Here is a 21,036-nt window from a genome sequence, read left to right on the forward strand (position 1 = left end):
TAATAATTGGGGGGGCAGATTTACTAACATTCGCATTTCATTTTTCAAATTTTCCTCAAAAAATTTGTGGTTTTTACATTTCACAAAAAAATTTAAATTTATTAAGTGTAAAACCACAAAAAGATCTGAATACAAAACTTCTCCAAGTGAAAGCAGTCGAGGTCCCATAGAAGTCAATGGGAGCTGCGCTGATCCTATTGGACCTTTTTTTTAATCATTCAGAATTTTAGAGGTTTCTAGATTTTTCTTTTTGTTTGTAATAGTCTGAAAAACTTGAATTTTTAGAGGTTTTTGGATTTTTTTTTCCAGACTGTTCAACACTTTTTTTTCTATTTGTACTTTATGTATTCAGATCTTTTAGTAACTTTCATGGCTTTCGTGATTTTAGAGAAATATAGTTTAATCGTGGTTTCAAAAAGCTCTAATACCACTAAAATTTGACCTTTAATAAACGGGCCTGCAAGTCTATACAATGCCCTTTTTATTTAACACACAGCTAAATAAGCCTTTTCAAAGTAGATGTATAGAAATGTATAGAAACTATTAACCAGAAAGCTTGAGACTTGGGGTGTTTCAGAAGGGTTACTACACATTATTATAAATACAATAGGATTGTTTTGCCATTAGCTAAGATTATCTTAATTATCAAGTAACTTTACATGATCTATGTTGAGCATCCTGAGAGAAAGATAGGTGATACTGTAGGTAGATTGAAAGATAGATAGAGAGAGAGAGAGAGAGAGAGAGAGAGATAGATAGATAGATAGATAGATAGATAGATAGATAGATAGATAGATAGATAGATAGATAGATAGATAGATAGATAATAGCTAGATAGATAGTAGATAGATAGATAGATAGATAGATAGATAGATAGATAATAGATAGATAGATAGATAATAGCTAGATAGATAGATAGATAGATAGATAGATAGATAGATAGATAGATAGATAGATAGATGATAGATAGATAGATGATATATAGATACAGTAGACAGATAGATCGATAGATAGATAGATATAATTGATCATAGACAATTGTCTTAGAGGACTGAAATAGTGTGAATTTCAATCCGCATGCACTCACCCTCTTACATCCACGGGTCCTATTCCACCAGTGCTACAACATATAAAGCGTCCCCGGATCCAGACGTATTGTACATAACTTCAGCGATTAGGAATATGGAGCACACAGGTGGTTTGGAAAAATCACGCCTTCTTTATTGAAAAAGTAATGGTAAAATCATCCGTGCAGTACATATGTGGACATGACCTCCCCCACACTTTACGCGTTTCGTGGCATCTCGCCACTTCCTCAGAAGCATAGGGAAACCCACCCCCAACACCGTTAATAAACCACTCGGCCCAGCCCATAAAAACATTTAACCCAATCAGAACATTTAGCATATAATATATACATCAGAACGATCCAAAGCAGCAGGTAATTATGTTAATCCTCCTACTGGGCTGATCAGACTCATCTGAGAAATAGAAATTTGACACAGCTTACAAAAACATTGTTGCAATAGGCTTATATTCTGTAAAAATGTATATACTTAAATTGTAACATTTTATGAGTAACAAAATATATTCTATCACAGACTAGTACATAGTTCATAACGTGGGGATCAGTATAAATCGAAAACCATATAAATAAATAAATAACCGTATGTTAATATATATGTACACCTATAGATATATTGCAAACGCATGCAACTATAATAATTCATAATCGATACCACATATAATAATACAAAACCAAACAAAATAAATAGAAATGCATCAGTTACAAAAGCAAGATAACTCCCATTCTCTATTGAGGCCCCATAATTCTCTGTAGTTTTCAAATAAAAAATCCAATAGGCCTCTAGCCTCAATAATTTCTGATCCAGATCTCCCTTTCTTATATTTCTGGGGGGTTTATCTATAATTTGAAAAGACATACAATCAGACCCCTGATGTTTTTCAAGTAGATGCTTTGCTATAGCCGATTTAGTATCCAATCGGTTGGTGGCTGAAATATGTTCTAAAATGCGGGTGCCTGCCCGTCTAATGGTTTTACCCACATATTGGGCCCCACATTCACATGTCGCCAGATAGATCACCCCTTTCGACATACAGTTAAAGTATTCCTTAATGTAATATAAAGTACCTACCACTGAGCTCTGAAAACGTTTAGATACATTAATCCATGGACATGACTTGCATCTGGTGCGGCCACATTTGTAAACCCCCTTAAATTTGAGCCAAGGTTTACTCTCAGTTTGTCCTCAATAGAGAATGGGAGTTATCTTGCTTTTGTAACTGATGCATTTCTATTTATTTTGTTTGGTTTTGTATTATTATATGTGGTATCGATTATGAATTATTATAGTTCCATGCGTTTGCAATATATCTATAGGTGTACATATATATTAACATACGGTTATTTATTTATTTATATGGTTTTCGATTTATACTGATCCCCACGTTATGAACTATGTACTAGTCTGTGATAGAATATATTTTGTTACTCATAAAATGTTACAATTTAAGTATATACATTTTTACAGAATATAAGCCTATTGCAACAATGTTTTTGTAAGCTGTGTCAAATTTCTATTTCTCAGATGAGTCTGATCAGCCCAGTAGGAGGATTAACATAATTACCTGCTGCTTTGGATCGTTCTGATGTATATATTATATGCTAAATGTTCTGATTGGGTTAAATGTTTTTATGGGCTGGGCCGAGTGGTTTATTAACGGTGTTGGGGGTGGGTTTCCCTATGCTTCTGAGGAAGTGGCGAGATGCCACGAAACGCGTAAAGTGTGGGGGAGGTCATGTCCACATATGTACTGCACGGATGATTTTACCATTACTTTTTCAATAAAGAAGGCGTGATTTTTCCAAACCACCTGTGTGCTCCATATTCCTAATCGCTGGAATCTTAGAGGACTGAAGATGCAGGTAGAGCATCTATTATCTGGAAATGTGTTCTCCAGAATGCATAGTCTTCTCTTGCTTGAATATTCAGTCCTTCATTCTCCCTCAATTTGCTCTTCTTCTGTATCAATACAGAATACAAGTGCAGTTCCTTCTCATTGATACAAAAATAGGTTTTTCAGTATCTAGTAGCATCATATGATGGAGATCACATTCTGTATCTTAAATACCTTGGATCCCAAGAATTCTATATAAGTCTCGTGCCTATATGAACGCTCTTGCAGGCCCACATATCAGGATGACTTTACAGTCGGATGGATAGCATGATTCCATCAATTACCAACATACCAGGCTTATAGAGCTAAATAACATAAGAAGGGAAACCTTGCTTAGAACCAGGATTAACACGATGATTGTCTTGTCTATGACAAAAGAAAATATTACACTAAAATGTTGGCCTGTGCCTTGAAAATAATCTCCCTTCTTCACAGCACTCTGAGCCTCCCATAACATTCATGTTCTAGAAGAAACCAATTTCCCTAGTTGGAAAAAAAAGTGTAATTTCCTCCCTTGAAATTTTGAGACCTGTGTAATTTGTGTTTATTCTATTTCAGCCCAGGGTATTTTCTATACGTATTAGCGGCTGCATTTATTTGTGTGTACTCTGTAACATGGATTACAAAAAGAAGGTGCTTCTCACTTATCCTTAGCCTCTCTTTCTCTGTGCCGGTGCCCTCACCCTTTTTCCATAATGTCATGTTGCAGAACATCACGTCTAGTCACCAATCAACATTTGAAGGTCTGGGACCCTGTTTAATATTGTGAGATGGCCTGGAAAATTAAAAACCCAATTAAAGGCACAGTACGCGGGTCAACTCTTCTGCATATCAAAAGGTTTCCTCTGGCTATTCTGCTCAAATTATATCTGTTAACAGCTCACTTTGCCGAACGTGAAATAGCACAGCATTTACTAGTAATAAGTACTTTCCAGTTGATACATCTCTAACATAAACCACTTTTATGGACCCGGAAAAAGTACAAGTCACAATGGATCCAAGCATTTCAAGGGGAACAAAAATGACAATTTGATTATAACTGTGATTGTTAAGGAAAGAAATGTATTTTATTCACATGCTGGAGGGTGGAGAAGAAGAGACACATTTTCTCTACAATTAAAGGTTTTTTTTTCCTTTACACTTTTCCCTTGTGCTCTTTTTAACAATGTCTGAACATATTCTGTTTTTGCCCCCCCCCCCTTAATCTGTATCTATATTTAATTTTCTCATTGTGTATTTGTGTCTGGTTGTAAAATTTGTAGGGAATTTTTTTCTTTTTACATTGCAGAAGAAATGAAAGAATATATTTTGTTTAGCTGGGGTGTTAATGCACAACTAAAGGTTGATAATGGAAATGTTCAATACACTAAAAGCTTTCAAGATGAATGCAAATGAGTAAAGCACACACACACACACACACACACAAAAGACATTTTTAGAGAGGATTTCTCGCCCATCAGCGCGGCATAATATTAAGTCAAACCAGGGAAGATATGGAAGATTCTGACCATTTGCTATGATTTTTAAAGACATGGAATCTGACAGAGAAGACACAAAACACATCAATATTTTTCAACATATTCTATTAACTATGCGGCTGCGATGGGGATTTTTAAAATGTTCGCACAGACTGTCTTCCTTTAGAGTTTTGGCAGTGTCAGAAATCTCAGGGTTTTGCATAATGCATTTTTAGGTCCATATGCAAAGATTTTTTTCAAAGCAGTGTCATATACGCTGCTGTAAAAATAGCATATCCGCCGCTGATGAAAACCCGCACAGAAACACGGGAGCAAGGCAGATGAGCACGAGAAAAAGGGAAAGGTATATTAAAAGAATTTATTTATGGCGTCCTAGACAACTGCCTCGCCGGATAAACATAACGATGCCCTGAGCAAACATTATGCTCTTTAAGAATACTTCTGTTTTGCAAACAGCCTCGCTCAAAGACGCTCACTGCCCTAATCACCTTTAAAATACATATTTACTTAATGTAGCAGTTAACTCTTATCTCCCCTCACTCCCTGCAGTTCTCTCGTCTGTGTCATTTCATAAAGGCTTCTTATGTGTTAAGCAGTTGCTAGATGACAGCAAAGATCTGTATATTACTTGACTTTCTAAGGCATTTTCATTTAGAAATATATTTACGCCAGGAAATTTGGGGATGGGGGTCCCGGAAAAACAGTAAAGCTTGAGGGTAACAACCTAAATCAGGTGCAGCCCTCCAGGTGTTGTTGAATGTTTGTTGCACCTGCAGTTCATAACCTATGAGCGAGGACCCCGATACCCTTAAGAGTGAGTCTCCCTAATCCCATTTAATAAAGTGAAATATCCTGCTACAAGAGACAATCATAATTAAAATAAAGTGCATTGCTAATTCTAAACCAATTCTTGACTCATAAAGCCGACTTCCAGAATTATACTATTATTATAGTCCCCTGAGAAAAAGGATAAGACACACCATGTTGCACAGTAAAATTGGCTTTTGTATTTTTATCTACGCCCCCCCCCAAAGTGCCCTATCCTGGGGGGGAGCAGGGCCTACCCTAAAACACTATAGAGAGTTCAATTCAAGTGGGTTTCAGGTTATACAGTCTTACAAAGTATTAATGCTTTGTCAATGGATCATTATTGAGTTTATTGCACACAGCAACAGCGTTGACCCCTTCAGTCGTTAATTGCACGTTCATTGTGATCCCGGTCTCCTGGCTCACAAAGGGTTAATTTTTAACCAGTTTCTTGAATGCGAAGGCCCCCTTTCTTTCCATCTCATCCCCTGCCATTGCTTGTGCAGCTCTTAAAAGTTCTGTAGTTTAAAACATAAAGGTAGAAAGAAAAGAAATTGCCTTTTTTCCCCCCTCTTGCAGAGAAACAATGTATAATAATATGTCAGCCAAGATTGAGCAATTTGGAGAAGTGACGGGTGAAAGGACATAATGTTCTTTTTTTCCCTTGTCACGGTCGGTATTTTTCTGTCAGTTTTTGCGGCATGCGGAGAATACAAGGCTGACAGCCATCCAGTCATTCCGAACAGCAGCCTCAGGATCACACATACTTTTATGCACACTAAAACGCGGGATAAAAGGGTGGAAAGCAGAGTTATAAAGAGGCAGATGAGAAGACATTCTCTTTCATATCAGCCAGAGATACTTTACTTCCCATTACCATATACAACAAAATATCATGCTGTGATTAACCATTGTTGCGCCCGTTATTTTTTTTGCCAGAAAGTGGTTAAACGTCGTAGAAAGTACTTCCAATATGAAAGAGTTTATAATACAGCATACTGGATTCGGAAACCTTAAAATGTATATTTAGCCATTGGTAATAAAAGTCTAGTTGGAAAATTAAATCCATTGGGCACCTCCGGGTTCAAGTATTTCCAAAGACATGTATAGATAGCAAGAGAAACCCCTATAAATAGGCCTGTTACCCATAATACACTCACTACTAAGTGGTAGAAGTGATATAGTGACATATACATAATCCTTTTCACATATAAGACTGATGAAATGCATAACTGCAAATTGTATATGTGCTGGCTGGCTGTAACAATACATGCAAGGGTCACGTTTATTTCATAGACACGCGGTACTCTACTCCTATGTTTTATTCTGATTTAAAGAAACACTTATGCATTCCTTTTTGCCTTTTCTGTCACATATAATGAAATTCTCTTTAATGCCCCTGTCGCTGTTGTCCCGACTTTTTCATCTGTCAGTCTTTAATGCTGAAAATGAAATATTTAAATCATCCGTCAAATAATCTTACAATTGTTATCCCCCTACTGAATATGCAGAGATGGCTCAGACCAGGCAGGGTTTATTCCCAGTGGTAGAGAATGGTCAACTGGTTGTACAATGACTATTAAACAAACCAATATACAGTAGAGTCCCCATTTTATGTTTTTCAGGGGGCCAGAAAAAATGGTGTTAAATCCAGGAAAATGTAAAATCTGGGAAATGTATTATTCATAATATATAGGTGGGACCACAAAACAAAGTGAATGAAAACTTAAAATCGGGGGATGTAAAATTGAGGTTCCACTGTATGTGCTCCCCCTGCAGTACACACAGCTAGTGATTGGCAAATAGTTTTGGCAGGGGCGAATTAGCGCCGAATTTCCGGGTTTCGCCGCCGGCAAATAAATGTGCGAAACTGTGGCAAAAATCTGCCGCATCAAAAAAATTTGGACACACGTCTGAGTAGTTGCGCACATAAAATTGTCGTGTGTCAAAATTTTTTGGACGCTCATTGACTTTAAACAAAATAGGCGCACGTATAAAAATTGCCGCGGGTGTTAAAATTGATGCGCATCAAAATAATTTTGACGCCCACTGACTTCAATGCGTTTCGCAAATTTTTCGCAAAATTTGTGAATTTTTCAGCAAAGCAAAACTGGAAATATTCGCCCATCACTACACACAGCTCCACCTCTAGAAGATTATTTTTGAGTTTGAGGGGCAGGTTACAGACTAAAAGAATACAAGGAAAACTGGACAACTTAAAGGGAGCCATTGTGAAAACTTCATATCTGTCAGATTCAGTTAGCCATCTAAAGGTCCACTCTAAAACATGGATCAGCATGGAGGCTCTTACAATGCTTTATATTATTTATTCCCCTTAATTTCCCGATAAACTAATACAATATAGCTTTATCAGTTCTATTTTTCCTCCTGTAACTACTGGTGAGACAGAATGTTACAGCTTCCCTTTTATTTCTGTATAATTATACATATTATTGATATCCTTCATCCATCTCTTTGTAGGACAACAATAGGTTGAAACTAATTTAATAACTTTTATAACTCACATTCCATCGCTCATTTCTCCAGGTAATAACGTTGGCACTAAATACACAAATAAGGAGAATTTTAAGATTTGTTGATAAGTTTCGATGTGAATTAAGAATGTTGTGCACTGCCGTTTTGTGCACAGTTCTTCCACCTGACTAGAGGCAATGCAATGTGGGTCTAGCTGGGAAGACACCTAACATGCAGTAAATATGTGCAGGATAACTAACTTTATAGATCAACAGAGATAACATAAACCCAATTTCCAAACTCTGGATCAAAATCCTTGCCTAATAATTTATCCTTACAGCTAATTTCATAGTGAAATATCTGATAAAGCAGTGTCTGGACAAAGAACACGGCATTTGGATAAACTGGAAACCCCATTTTCAAAAACTCATAAAGCCATTCCCTTTAGCCAGTTATCCATATACATGCAGTGAACTGATAGCTTAAAGAATGTTCTACCCATTTGCCTGCAGTTCAGTAATGCTACAGGTGATAATTCTAATGGGGTGTAAGTGGTAGGTGAAGCCTGTCAGTCTTTATTTCAACCCAAACATTTAAAAATACCTTTAAGCCACTGACCCAGTGACCCAGAAAAGAAAATCCACAGAGAGCATCTGTTGTTTTACTTAATTAGTGCCTTAGAGGTTGTGTTGAGGTTTTTTTGTTTCTTGTGTTTTCCCAAAAGATTCACCCAACATAGAGGGGTGTAATGAACAGACAACTTTCTATACCTTCATAGTTATCTGCCTGTGTGTTCTCATACAGTGTTTGGGTGGGTTACAAAGGCTAAGAGATTTCATTGAAACTGAGAAATGTAAAAAAAAGGGACATCCAGTTAAAGGCAAGGGTTATAGCAACAGTTAAGATGGCAGAAATGATGAGTTTTATGGCATAAGCTACATTTGGTCAGCAAGAGTCTGACAACAGTAAGTCCTATAAGAATCCATAAGAGGTCTTCACAAACACTTACATGTCGTGTAAAGATTAAAGCTCCAGATTATGTTTAGGCCTACTGGATTCTGAAAGACTTTAAATATGAGAGTTGCTATCCAGATAAGAACGTGCAGTAGTAGCTCTCTAAATGATATGAAAGTCACACAATATGTAATGTGAATAAGCACAACTAGTATACCATCAAGGGCAAACTTATTATTGCACTTGAGGATACCCTAGTAGTTCTGGGCCTACACTAAGCATGTTTGCAGAAAGTTTGAGGTCAACACTGCAGGCAAAGAGAAGAAGAGGGCCATCCTGAGTTCTTATTGTAGGGCTTTACTATGAGAGAGCTAAGACTTGTAATTGTAAAGGTACATAACAACAGATGGCTTTCTGTTCAGATCACCCTCAGTTACGTGAAGTGGGCCAGGAATTTTCACTGCAAATTGTTTCCAAAACCTAAATTTTTGAAATTTGATTTAAAAAAAAATGTAAAAGCTGCCATGTTTATGTGAAAGTCATTAGTTGTATTGTAAGATTTAAACTATTTTTCAATTCAAGTCTTTTAGACTAATAACAAATTTGGCAGACTTTTTGAAAATTAAAGTATACTGTAATTTTTTATTTTTTAAGCTTTTTCTTAAATAAGCGTAATAAATCTCGAAAATTCAAGTTTTGAAAAATTCCCAATTTTTTTATTCAAGTATTTTGAATGATCACGTTTTTTTTTTAATTAGAAAAAAAACAAAAATTCCAAAGTTGATAAATCTGTCCTTGTATGTTAAAAGATTGGCCACAAAGACTTCAGTACATGAGGATTCTTGTACATGAGTGTAATCTGTCACCAGTACACTAAGCAGCATGTTGTTTTCCTGCCACTGAGTTATCTTGTGGTGGAACGCATGGACAGATTATTGGGAGAGGGTTAGGAAAGATTTGTTGGTGATGGTAGAGGAAGTTAGAAGAGGTCGAGAGGTCTTCATAATGATTTCAGGAAAAATAGGTGAAGGCAGGGCTTTCTGGATTCTCAGATACATGATCCATTCCATGTTCTAATTATGGAGGTAGTAGTAAGTCAAGATGATTAATATGTGGCTAAGACATTGGTGTAGGAAACAGGGCACTGAGTTTTTGAAGCACTGGTCCAATTTTTCATGGTGATGGTGCATTTCATTTGGAGGGCAAATTAAATTAAACAAGGGGTAGGAAATAGTGAGAAATACAGGTATAGGATCCCTTATCCGGAAACCCGATATCCAGAAAGCTCCGAATTATAGAATCTCCCATAGACTCCATTTTATCCAAATAATCCAAATTTTTAAAAATGTCCCTTTTTCTCTGTAATAATAAAACAGTAGCTTGTACTTGATCCCAACTAAGATATAATTAATCCTTAATGGAAGCAAAACCAGCCTATTGGGTTTATTTAATGTTTAAATGAATTTCTAGTAGACTTAAGGCATGAAGACCCCAGAAAACCCGGAAAATCCCAGGTCCCGAGCATTCTGGATAACAGGTCCCATACCTGTACTATGAAAGATAGCTTAGATAAGATCCTGGGCCTTGTATGAAGTTTACTCCCGTGATAAAGAGGGCCAGTAGTCAAAGAAGAGTCTAAGACTGTGAACTGGCATATGTGAACTGTACAAATTGGCAGCAGTATTAAATATATCTTCACTTTACCACTTCATTGCGTTTTGCTGGCTATTATCAATATAAACATTAATTTAGCTATAACTCTACTTATACACATTGTATGTTCCTCAAACACATGTAATATGCAGAATTGTGTTTACATCTGATGAGTAAAGGGTATGTTTCTGAATATATAAGCTCAGCCTCTGATCCTTGCAACTCCCTCCCTCCTGTTTGAAGTCCAGACAGCTTGACATTAATTAGGCTATATTAATTTAAACCCTTTGCATGCTCACAGTAGAGAAAGAAAATTAGCCCCCAATGTGAAAAGCTCCTAAGGCCTTTTGCCTGTTGGGACATAAAGATGAGTACAGAAAATAGAAAGCTACAGTATACAAATTATTGTTCATTACACATATGGTATCAAATTCTGAATGTAAAGAAAGAAGGGCATAGTCATTGAATTTACTATACCAGTAGCGGAAAGGTGCAGTTACTGGGCAGTTTTGGAGGTATTAGTCCTGTTATTCCTTTAGGATTTATTTGCAACCAGAGATTTTTAGAAATGCAGCTACATTTAAAAAGACAAAATATTTTCCACACACACTCTTGGGATACGTAGAGAAAGAAAGAAAGAAAGAAAATATTTCTATTAAAGGTTACAATAACTATTATCTGCCATGAGTTTGTGATATAACGGTTAGTTCAGCTATAGCAGAAATATGATCGTACTAGAGGAGCATATTAATGAGGCTGAGTGAGGATATGCTTAGTGGTTGGTGGCAGATATATAGCCCATACCTTTCCATTAATTAGGACCTCACTTGGCCTTCTACATTCCTGGGCCCCCTGCAGTCGTAGGGTCTGCTTCATTTATAGCGATCTCCCTGCCACTGGGCAGCAAAACTGCCCAGAATTGTTCTGTGTGTGCCATTGCCCCAACAGAAAGGATAGAGTGTTGCTTGGAAGTAAAGGTGGCCATACACTATTAGTTGACCTCGCCAAATGAGCGGATCTTAACCTGATATGCCCACTAACTGTAGGGCAATATCGGATTAATCCGAAAGATCGGATTACAATGATGTGAATGGGCACAGGACCGCATCTACTAGCCGGTGTGGTCCTGGATCAAAGAAAACTTGCAGACCGATATCTGGTCAATTTTTGGCATGATATCAATCAGGGGGACCTGTCGGGAGCCCCCACATGGGCAGATAAGATGGCGAATCGGTCGGTATTGGCAGCTTTAATATGCCTGTGTATGGCCACCTTAAAACTACTAGGAGTACTAGGCCTAAGGCAGATGTTATAGAGATCAGTATGGTGCCTCATTCTATCCATATACAAAATGAGAAATTTAAAGTAATATGATATATGGTGATTTGTCATTCCCATAAAAGCTTATTTAGCTGGATTCCAGTTTTTATAATATCGATACTTGTATGATTTTCAGGTTCCATAACATTCCCATTAAAATTGGTAATGTTGACATCATCCCCAACAAACAGAACACCCTCCAATCCCATCTCATTTTCTGGTAGGCCATAACTTTAAGCTGAAGTATGAATTATGACTGCTGGCGAGCTTGGAGACAGGCTCATGGAGACAATATTGTAGAACTATTGATCTTCATATAACACTTGATAAAGGAGTCCGTTTCCCTGAAATATGTCATGTGATTGATTCACTTGACTGGACATTATTTTGGCTGTGGCTCACTTCCTTCTTTGGCTTTTGCTTAAACCTACAAATGAGTGTGTCAGGATGAGACCTGTAAGGAAGTGACTAAACTAATTGTATTGTTTGGTATAAAGAATTTTCTAGAGTGATTGGTCTCCATTTTTTATTTTTGGTGGTTTATGAATTATTTATTTTTTTGTGCAGCTGTCAGCCTTATATTTTTTTTTGCTTTTTGCTTTTTCAATAAAAGAACAACCAGAAGATTGGGAAAGAGAAAACATAAGAAGAAGCTGTGACAGTGATACAAAAAGAATTGTTTATCCAGTCGCAGAAGACTGAAACCAGGGGAGCTAAATATTTGAGGAAATGCTCTGGCTCTACATATCAGTTTGTAAAGCTTAAGATGTGAATTAATCTAATGAATCCACTTGGTAATTACTGGAGGCCACTGTTTTTTGGTACTGATCCTGGGCACCAGGGAGTCAACAGTCCACATAGCTGTGAACATGAGGGAGAGAGTGAGACCATCCTCCAAAAACTATAATGTGTTGCCAAAATTTGTGAATGGCTGGTCATACCCAAGCTAGCTGTAAGAGGTCGGCCTCAGGGGCATAGAATCTGTGGCATTTAGGAGCAGCTATGGAATATTAAAAGCTTAATTACCCAAACAGCCAGACGGTAGTTCGAAAGTCGGAATGGTAGCTGAATAGTAGAAGGACTGAACAAATATATAAGCCATCAAAGTATAAAAACCAAATTACAAAAGTATTTTATAATAAGTCCATTAATAACAATATAAATATGCATTTAAAGGTGAATGTTCCCTTTAACAAAAAAATACTGAATCATGTGTAATCAGACCTATTCTAAAAAGGAGTAGTATTAAATGAAGGTTTTGAAAAGAGCTGAACATTAATTTCCTAAAAATTAAATGGGATGCAAATGCAAACAAAGCAGAATTTCCAGGTAATGGGACAAAAAAAAAATCAAGCTTCTCTGGGGAAATCTGGGACAGATAGTACAAGGTTATCTCCAATACAGTCTTGTAAGGACGTTCCCTTAGGCTGGCCATTTTCCCTCATAGTTTAGGTGCTTGTTATAAATTCTGCAGCCAATTAATATATTTTTGTTAAAAAAAAAGACACAGCAAGTTTTAGCTTTTTTTTCATGTCCCAGCTAGTAACAAAATTATTTTCAGTATGATTTAAACTCATTTTCTGGGTCACTTGTGGCTCAAAGATAAGTCAGCACTTACCCCTATACTTCTTTAATAGGTGAGTGTATTACCATTGCCATAGTCCACTAGATACACGTATGGGCTTATTTATCAAATAATTCATTTGTGCAGTTTTAGAGGTTTTTTCTACTTCAAATAAACTCAAATAAACTCACAATTGAAAACAACTCTAATGTTAACTTATTTATGAAAAAATCCAAACATAAAAAACTCTGTTGAATACAGTTGTGAAAAAGAACTCAAATACCTTGAACTTGTGAGTTTACAAGCTCAAAAACCTTGAATTTGTGAGTTTATAAGCTCAGAAAAACTTGAAAAAAATGAGAACCTTGAATTTGAAAAAATGACTTGATTTTGCCTAGGACAACTCCCTCTGACTTCTACATGAACTCTCAAGCTTTTAGATGCAAAGGTTTACATTGGAGTTTTTTGTGTTTAATAAATACCAAAGAGTCCAGTTTTTGAACACATAATTCAAATTTGTGAGTTTTGTGCAAAAACATTTGAATTGTGGCAAAAATTAAATCACCCCCTTATAGTGGTGTTTCCCAAAATGTGAGACTGTCCAGAGGCTGCGCAGAAGGGCAGGGGGGGATTCGAGCATTGGTAGAGGGAGGACCTTGCCTGAATGCAATTTAAGCTGGCCACAGACGCAAAGGTCCGATCGTACGAATCAACCTACAATCGGACTTTCCCATCTCCCGACCTGCCACTTACCATTCCGATCAAATAAAGTACAAAAGAACAGATCAGCCGATGTTCTGCCCCTGACAGCAATCGTAGGAAAGTTATGTCCGACCAAAGCTGGTGACAGTCTCACACTGAAAATCTTACGATCAGCAATACATTCAGAGATATTACCCGCAGCCGACAGAAATCTTTTAACCTGTCCAATCGACCAAACGACCAATCTCCGCCGGACGAAAAATGTCGGGACTCTCCACACACGGTCCGAAAATCGTACGAATCTAGGATTCGTACGATCAGATCTTTGCGTCTATGGCCAGTTTTAGGGTGAGAATTGCTCTCCTACATACACTTGAAAGCACCTTCAAATGGAGTGTGAGCTGAAAAAGTTATGGAATGACTTATAGAATAAATTGCACCATTCTGGCTTAGCATTTAAAGGAGAAGGGAAGTTGTTAGGCACCCTTAAGTGATTATATTTACTTAACTGAAACCCTGGGACAGTGCTCCTATCAGCAGAAAATTGCACAGCAAGGGGTTATTCCAGTGAGTACCAAGGAGCATTCTCTTCCGGGTTTCTTCTGTCTTCAAATTTCCCGGAGCAGACGCATGTGCAGTAGAATGAAAAAGCTGAATTTATAGTTAAGGTTCAGCTTTTCACTCTAATGCAGCCGCGAGAAGACAGAAGATGCTGGTAGAGCTTTGTGGTGTTCACTGGAATAACCCCTGGCGGGTGCAGTTTTCTGCCGACAGGAGAACCGGCCTTGGGTTTCAGATAAGTAAATACATTCACTTGGGGGTGCCTAACATTTGGCACCCCCAAGTGGTTAAAGTCGACTTTCCTTCTCCTTCAATGCAAAAAGCCCTGTAGGCATAGGTTACAGGCATTTAATCCTATAATCCATTGATTAAGAAGGGCAATGAGTAGCCACAAAATAACATTTTGATCCCTAATTTAAAAGCTCTAAATATGAATTTAATTCTTTGTTTAGAAGGAATGTGTCCATAAAGCAATGGAAAGTGTTCTGTCCATGTTGACACTAAGTAAGTCAAATATCTATCAATATCAAAATGGGAATGCTATCAAGGTAGTACAGTGTTAATGAAATTCCATTACCTTGTAGCAGTTTGTTGACTTTTGCATACATTTTGAAAGCGCTTTAGAATTAGATTTCTTCTTCCATTGAATCAATATGGTTTGTAAAGAGAGAAGAACAAATTTTATTGAACAGTCTATTTGCTTTTTCTTTAATTCTTCATATTTGTTGAAATATTAATCTGCAAACAACAGCAAAAAGGTCTGAATTTCCTATATTATACTATACTATAATATAATAGGCCATTATCCCTTTGGTCTACATCTATAGCTTTTCTACAAAAGTACAAAAGTGACATACAACAGGCTTGGCTCCAACAGATGGTGCTCTGCAGAGACATGAGAAACAAATTCTATAAGGTGTAAAACGATTTGGCAGCATTCCCTGCCACAACATGAAATCAAAATAAAATGAATAGGTAAAGATCATAATCCCTGGCCTCTACCAGGGAAATGAATACTGCTTTGACTGGGCCTACAAACTCCCTTCAGTAGGATATCCAAAGATTGTCAGTGGGTATACAGTATATAAAATAAGATCAACCTCACTTCCCCTTACTAAGAGCAAAGTAAAGAGTTTGGATTCTCCCATTGGTCAGCCTTTACAATTGCCGGATGCTAATTTTACCCAACTCTATCCTAAAGTTGGCAGATTCTTAGGATCCAATTGAACATTTTCCTCCGAAAACAGCGCCAAATATATCATGCTCCAAATCCATCATTTCTTAAACTTAATAAATATATGGATAAGAAGTGGACCATTCCTTCCATATATGCTAAAGGAAATATATAAAATATCCCCCCAAAAATAGTAATTCAAGGTATGGTCAAAAATGAATGTGTCCTGGAACACTTCCTATTGGTGCTCATTATATAGGCACAGTGCAGCTCTGACTTTTCACAACTTAAAAAACTTTCAATCGGGTAAATCCAAAATCTGATTTGAATCATTAATATCATTGTAATATCAAATTTGCTGAAATCCCACCCAAAATGTTCTGACTCGAATCAATGTAAGAATGATTTTTTTTTCACCTAATGTAATAATGTACCAAAACTGTGTTGTTAAAATTTTATTCAGAGAAGAGGTGAAGCAAACATGATCTAGTATTCTTTTTTTCCCTCGGTGAGCTGGTTCGCAAGCATTTACACTTCTCTGATAGTAACAAGACTCATGAAATGACAGAAGCAGTATGGCAGTAATTTCATATAAATTACACTGTTAATGATCTGTGTCCAGTGCCTCAAAATGCTGCCTTTTTTTCCACAAGCGGCTGTAATGCTTTTGTCCCAATTGAAGAGACAGCAGAGTTGCAATAAAATCAAAGTCACCAGGCCATTTTAATGTGTTTCCAGTCATTATTTAACACTCACATTGGGAAAAACAGCTGCTTCTTTGAAGCTCCAGTCTCTGAAATGTGAAGGTTAGCAGACCCACAAGTGACAAAAGCATTCCTTTTTTGTATTAATATGGCAACACTGGAAATTCTTATGCCTACGTGTTACATACATAGCTACGAGGATTATTATTTTTTATTGAACAGATACATGTCAGAATTTCATTACCGTTCTAGTACAACAACATAGGGGCAGATTCACTAAAGGACAAAGTGGCTAACGCTAGCGACTTTTCACCAACGTTGCCACCCACAGGGACATCAGCAATTCACTAAAAGGTGCAGACGCCAATTAGCAAATGGGACCGTCGCTAGCATTCATTCGCACTCTATCGCTAGTCTACTTTTTGCTCTGGTGAACGATCATTACTCCGAAAATTCACTAAAGTGCTGATTTTACTGAACTTTACCTCTTTCGCCAGAGTTGACTTTGCCACCTCAGACCAGACGAAGTGCTAAAAAGAAGCCAGATCTTGCTCAATCTTCTGTCACTTACATCATATCCTGTGAGCCGAAAATGCATTAAAGTTCAAAAAAATGCTGTTGACTTTTCCTTTTTTTAAGCAGGATTGGTTGCAAAAGTCCTAACTTAGACTTTTTTGGGTAACCAGTTTTCTCCAGACAAATGGAACATTCATTTTGCAGTGGGCTCATGTGTAGGGCATTATATTAACTCTCTTGTCTTTATTAAGGTTCCCTGGATATTTCTAATAAAAAGTGGTAACTTCAAGCATTTGCACCAACATTTCTAATAAAGACGTCCATACAACTTTAAATTATGCAAATTGACCTTTTTGCTAGTCACAAACAAACGTTAGCGCATGAAATGTTCTCACTGCCGAAGTAACACTAGCAAAAAGTCTCCAAAGTTCGGAGCCAGGGTGCAACTTTGCATATTAGTGTATAAGCGTAGTGGTAGCGAATTAGTGCCTGGTGAAGTGGTGCGATGTGTGCGAATTGGTCGCTGACGACAATTCACCCTTTAGTGAATCTGCCCCATAGTATTTAATCATAACACCTTCACATTTAATACATCAGAAGGTGATACAAGCCACAACTTCTCGGTTGAGGAAACTGGGGAGATCACACTCGATGCCCAAATTAAGTGATGGAGGTCTGAGACATAGGGATAATAATATTGGGAAACAGTGTTAGACTGGGTTTTTGTGGTCCCCCAGAAAGCTCAGACCAAGGGTCCACTATCAAAAATGTTTTCCTTCTGATATCAACTCACTTATTTGCTTCCCCTGCCATTAATGCCTCTATTTTCTGATTTATGGTTTTCTCTTGTTCCTGTTCTGTCTCTTTTTTAAAATTAAGAGAACAGGATATTTCTTTCATGTGCTCCACTGTTCTCTTAATTTTCTTTCCTTCATCTCCTTCTATCATATTCTTTGGTTCTCCTTACCTATATGCCTCCTTTTCTTTCTCTTACAGGAAAGTGGAATGGTCATGGTACAAACAGAGAAGGTCACCTAGTATGATGAATAAAAGGGACCACAGATTCCTGGGTCCACGTGGACTTTTTTTGTGACTTGCTGAACCAGTCAGGTGAAAACCCTGGGATGCTGTGGGCCCAGAATTGTATACGGTTCAATAAGGTCTTGACCAATGTGCAATTTTAATATATACCTACAAATAGAGGCTATTTTTTAAGTTTTGAGGGACCTAGAGAGACTGTTCTGTGTTGCCCAGTTAGACTGAATTTTGTTTAAGGCTGAAATAAATACACTGATATTCATACATTTGTAATAATTGGTGCAAGGGGAGTTTATCCTCCTCATAGATTTAAGATGGAAGAGATTTTTCAAAAAAAAGAATAACCAGTTTAAGGAAAATGGATAATTCTTGACCAAAATTCTTACATAATGCAATAAAATGTTCAAAAGTATTTCAAATAAATCAAGATGTTCAATTCGTATAAAAAAAATCCTGCACCTTCCACTAAATAATGGAAAAATGCTAAAATCTCACCTCTGCTAACATCATTAGCTCTAGAACAGTTTTTCCTCTGGAATCCTGAATTTCACTTTAACCACATGGCAATCTTATAATTACAATTCTATAGCATGCCATAACAGTATTGATAGATTTGCTCTGCGGAATTCTAAAAATATGTATAGATGCCCATACACACAAACGCATTGCTGACAGCTGTGTGGGAAATGCCTGCTCTGCAGAAGAATATTATTGTTCTCTTCATACGGAACCTAATGAAGGTTTCCCAGGCACAGGATGTCACATTGTACTGTACACACTTTATTGGGTATATCTCAACGGTGCATAATTACTCGATTCTAAACCTAGACTCCCAGGCACAGCATGGCACAATGGCCTATACAGTCACTGTACAAGGTAAAGTGTATATAATGCCATGTTGACTTGTATAGTAAATATAAAGTAGTGTACTCTAGCATACGTTTGTAAAGGGAATGTTTTCCTGAGACCATAACGACAGGTGATCCTGATTGTTCATTGGGTCTATCCTCTTTGTACTATTCTGTATAGAATCAACTAATTGTTCCCTTTACTGACCACAAATGCTCTTAACAAGTAGAGTGATATTTAGTACAGAATATGCATAGAATAAATACATTTCCCTTAAGGTCCTGTTAAAGCAAGTTTACGTATTGTCTAAGGCATTGATCCCCAACCAGTGGCTTGTAAGAAACATGTTGCTCTCCACACCCATTGGTGTTGCTCCTCGTCTACTCATAGTATGTGCCCATTTCAAAATTCCTGGCTTAAATTCAAATTTTGGAACCACTAAGACACAGGTTTACTCCAAAAGAGTGTCATGTAGGCTAGCAGTCCACATGGGGCTAAAAATTAGCCAATCACAGCCCTTATTTAGCAACCCCAAGGGTTTTCATCTTGCTTGTGTGGCTCCCCAGCAGCTTTTATATTCAAGTGTAGTTCACGGGTAAAGCACAGCCCTGTGGAAGGGTTGCCCCCCCATTCCCCCCTTTTCCCCCCTTTTCCAACAGACAGACCAGCTGAATAACAATTGCTACCAAAATTCATAGAATTCCCTGACAGATGAAAACACAGTCTTGAACTCAACTATATGTCTGAGTATCTTTACACAAACAATCTCTGTAACTTAATGAAAGGTCTAAGTTTGCACCAGGTCTAGTAACCAATAGCAACAAATTAGATGTTTGCTTTCATACAGGAGACCAGTAAATATTATTTGCTAATTTATTTTGGGTACAAACTGTGCACCTTTTATCACAACATCATCTGCCGGTTGATGTTGTGATGACAAATTCAATTAATGTCTTTAAGAGAGGCTTGCATGATTTCTTGAACAAGCATTTCCCCAGACCTCTATGAAAGCATGAAGATACCAACGTCAGACTGGGGTACCTGGGCCCACTGGAGCGCCCAACCCCAAGGGCCCCTTTGAGGCATTTTGAAACTGGAGGATACAATACCAAAGGGATTTATCAATGACATTAGAAGTTTCCTAAGGTTTGTGGCCAGTGGATGCAGGTTATTTTCAATATCCATATAATTTACAGAAGGGTTCCTATTGAAAGTGAAACAGATTCAAGTTTCTGTGACTTCCATGTAGGAAATATGCTTTTCAGACTCTAGGTTCAAAAGATTTGATCTTTGCCGCAAACGATAAGAATTAGATGTTTCAACTGTTTGTGCTTCTATCTTCCTTGTAGCTTTAGCTTTCTGCAGTCTGCCCACCTCTCATTGAAAGTGTTAAACAGGTGACTGCATAAGAGTCCCTCGGGCAAAGATTTACAATCGATTTGTGTTATAGTAATCTTTGAAATTAAGAAGTGTATCCTTGCATTTCATTAAATTCCAGCTAATGAGATAACTGTCTTCCCAAGGAGGGAATGATAAAGCACTGATGTCATAAAGCATGAATTAATCCTGCAAGGTTAAACAGTGGAACTAACTCGTGTTACCACCGAAGCCCCTACCAGCAGTTAAATTAACTGACATAAATACCATAAAATCTGTCTTTATTTTAGTCTTCCACGACGCTCTTCTTTACACCCTGGCTTTCAGTTTGTATAACTCATTTTTGCACATTATTGCATGGCCCATTTGGCATTCAAAGAGTTTCCTCTGAAAAAGCTTTCTTGAATTTGCTCACATGATGGATAAATTGATTTTTAATCTCTTTTCTAAAGGGTGAATATTTAGGACATAAGTTAGATTTTTGTGCAGGGAAAGAGAGAAAGAGAAATTCATATTTAGTGACTTTGGTTTGAATCCCTTAAAGTCATTGGTTTTCGATTTTTCTTTCAGGTCAAGTCCTCCATTGAGGTTCAACGTTTAATGGTAATGGTACACATAAACTCAAAAAAAGTCCCCACTTATTGAAAACATTAAAGTACTAGTCGTTATAGTACTAGCTGTGGCTGCAAGACTATCTATTGTAACAAATAAGTGTTCACCCCAAATCTCAACCTTACTTTAGGAGTATTTGAAGGACCTGATAGACATAGACATATTACAGCCTCTTAGAAATATCCCCTAATCATTTTACAACTGTCTTTAAGTACCACCAACAATGAGAGTTAAAGGTGGATCTGTGTTACTTATTGATAATATAAAAAAGTT

Source organism: Xenopus laevis, chromosome 8L (genome assembly GCF_017654675.1).
Source record: "Xenopus laevis strain J_2021 chromosome 8L, Xenopus_laevis_v10.1, whole genome shotgun sequence".
In the NCBI taxonomy this organism is placed as follows: Eukaryota; Metazoa; Chordata; class Amphibia; order Anura; family Pipidae; genus Xenopus; species Xenopus laevis.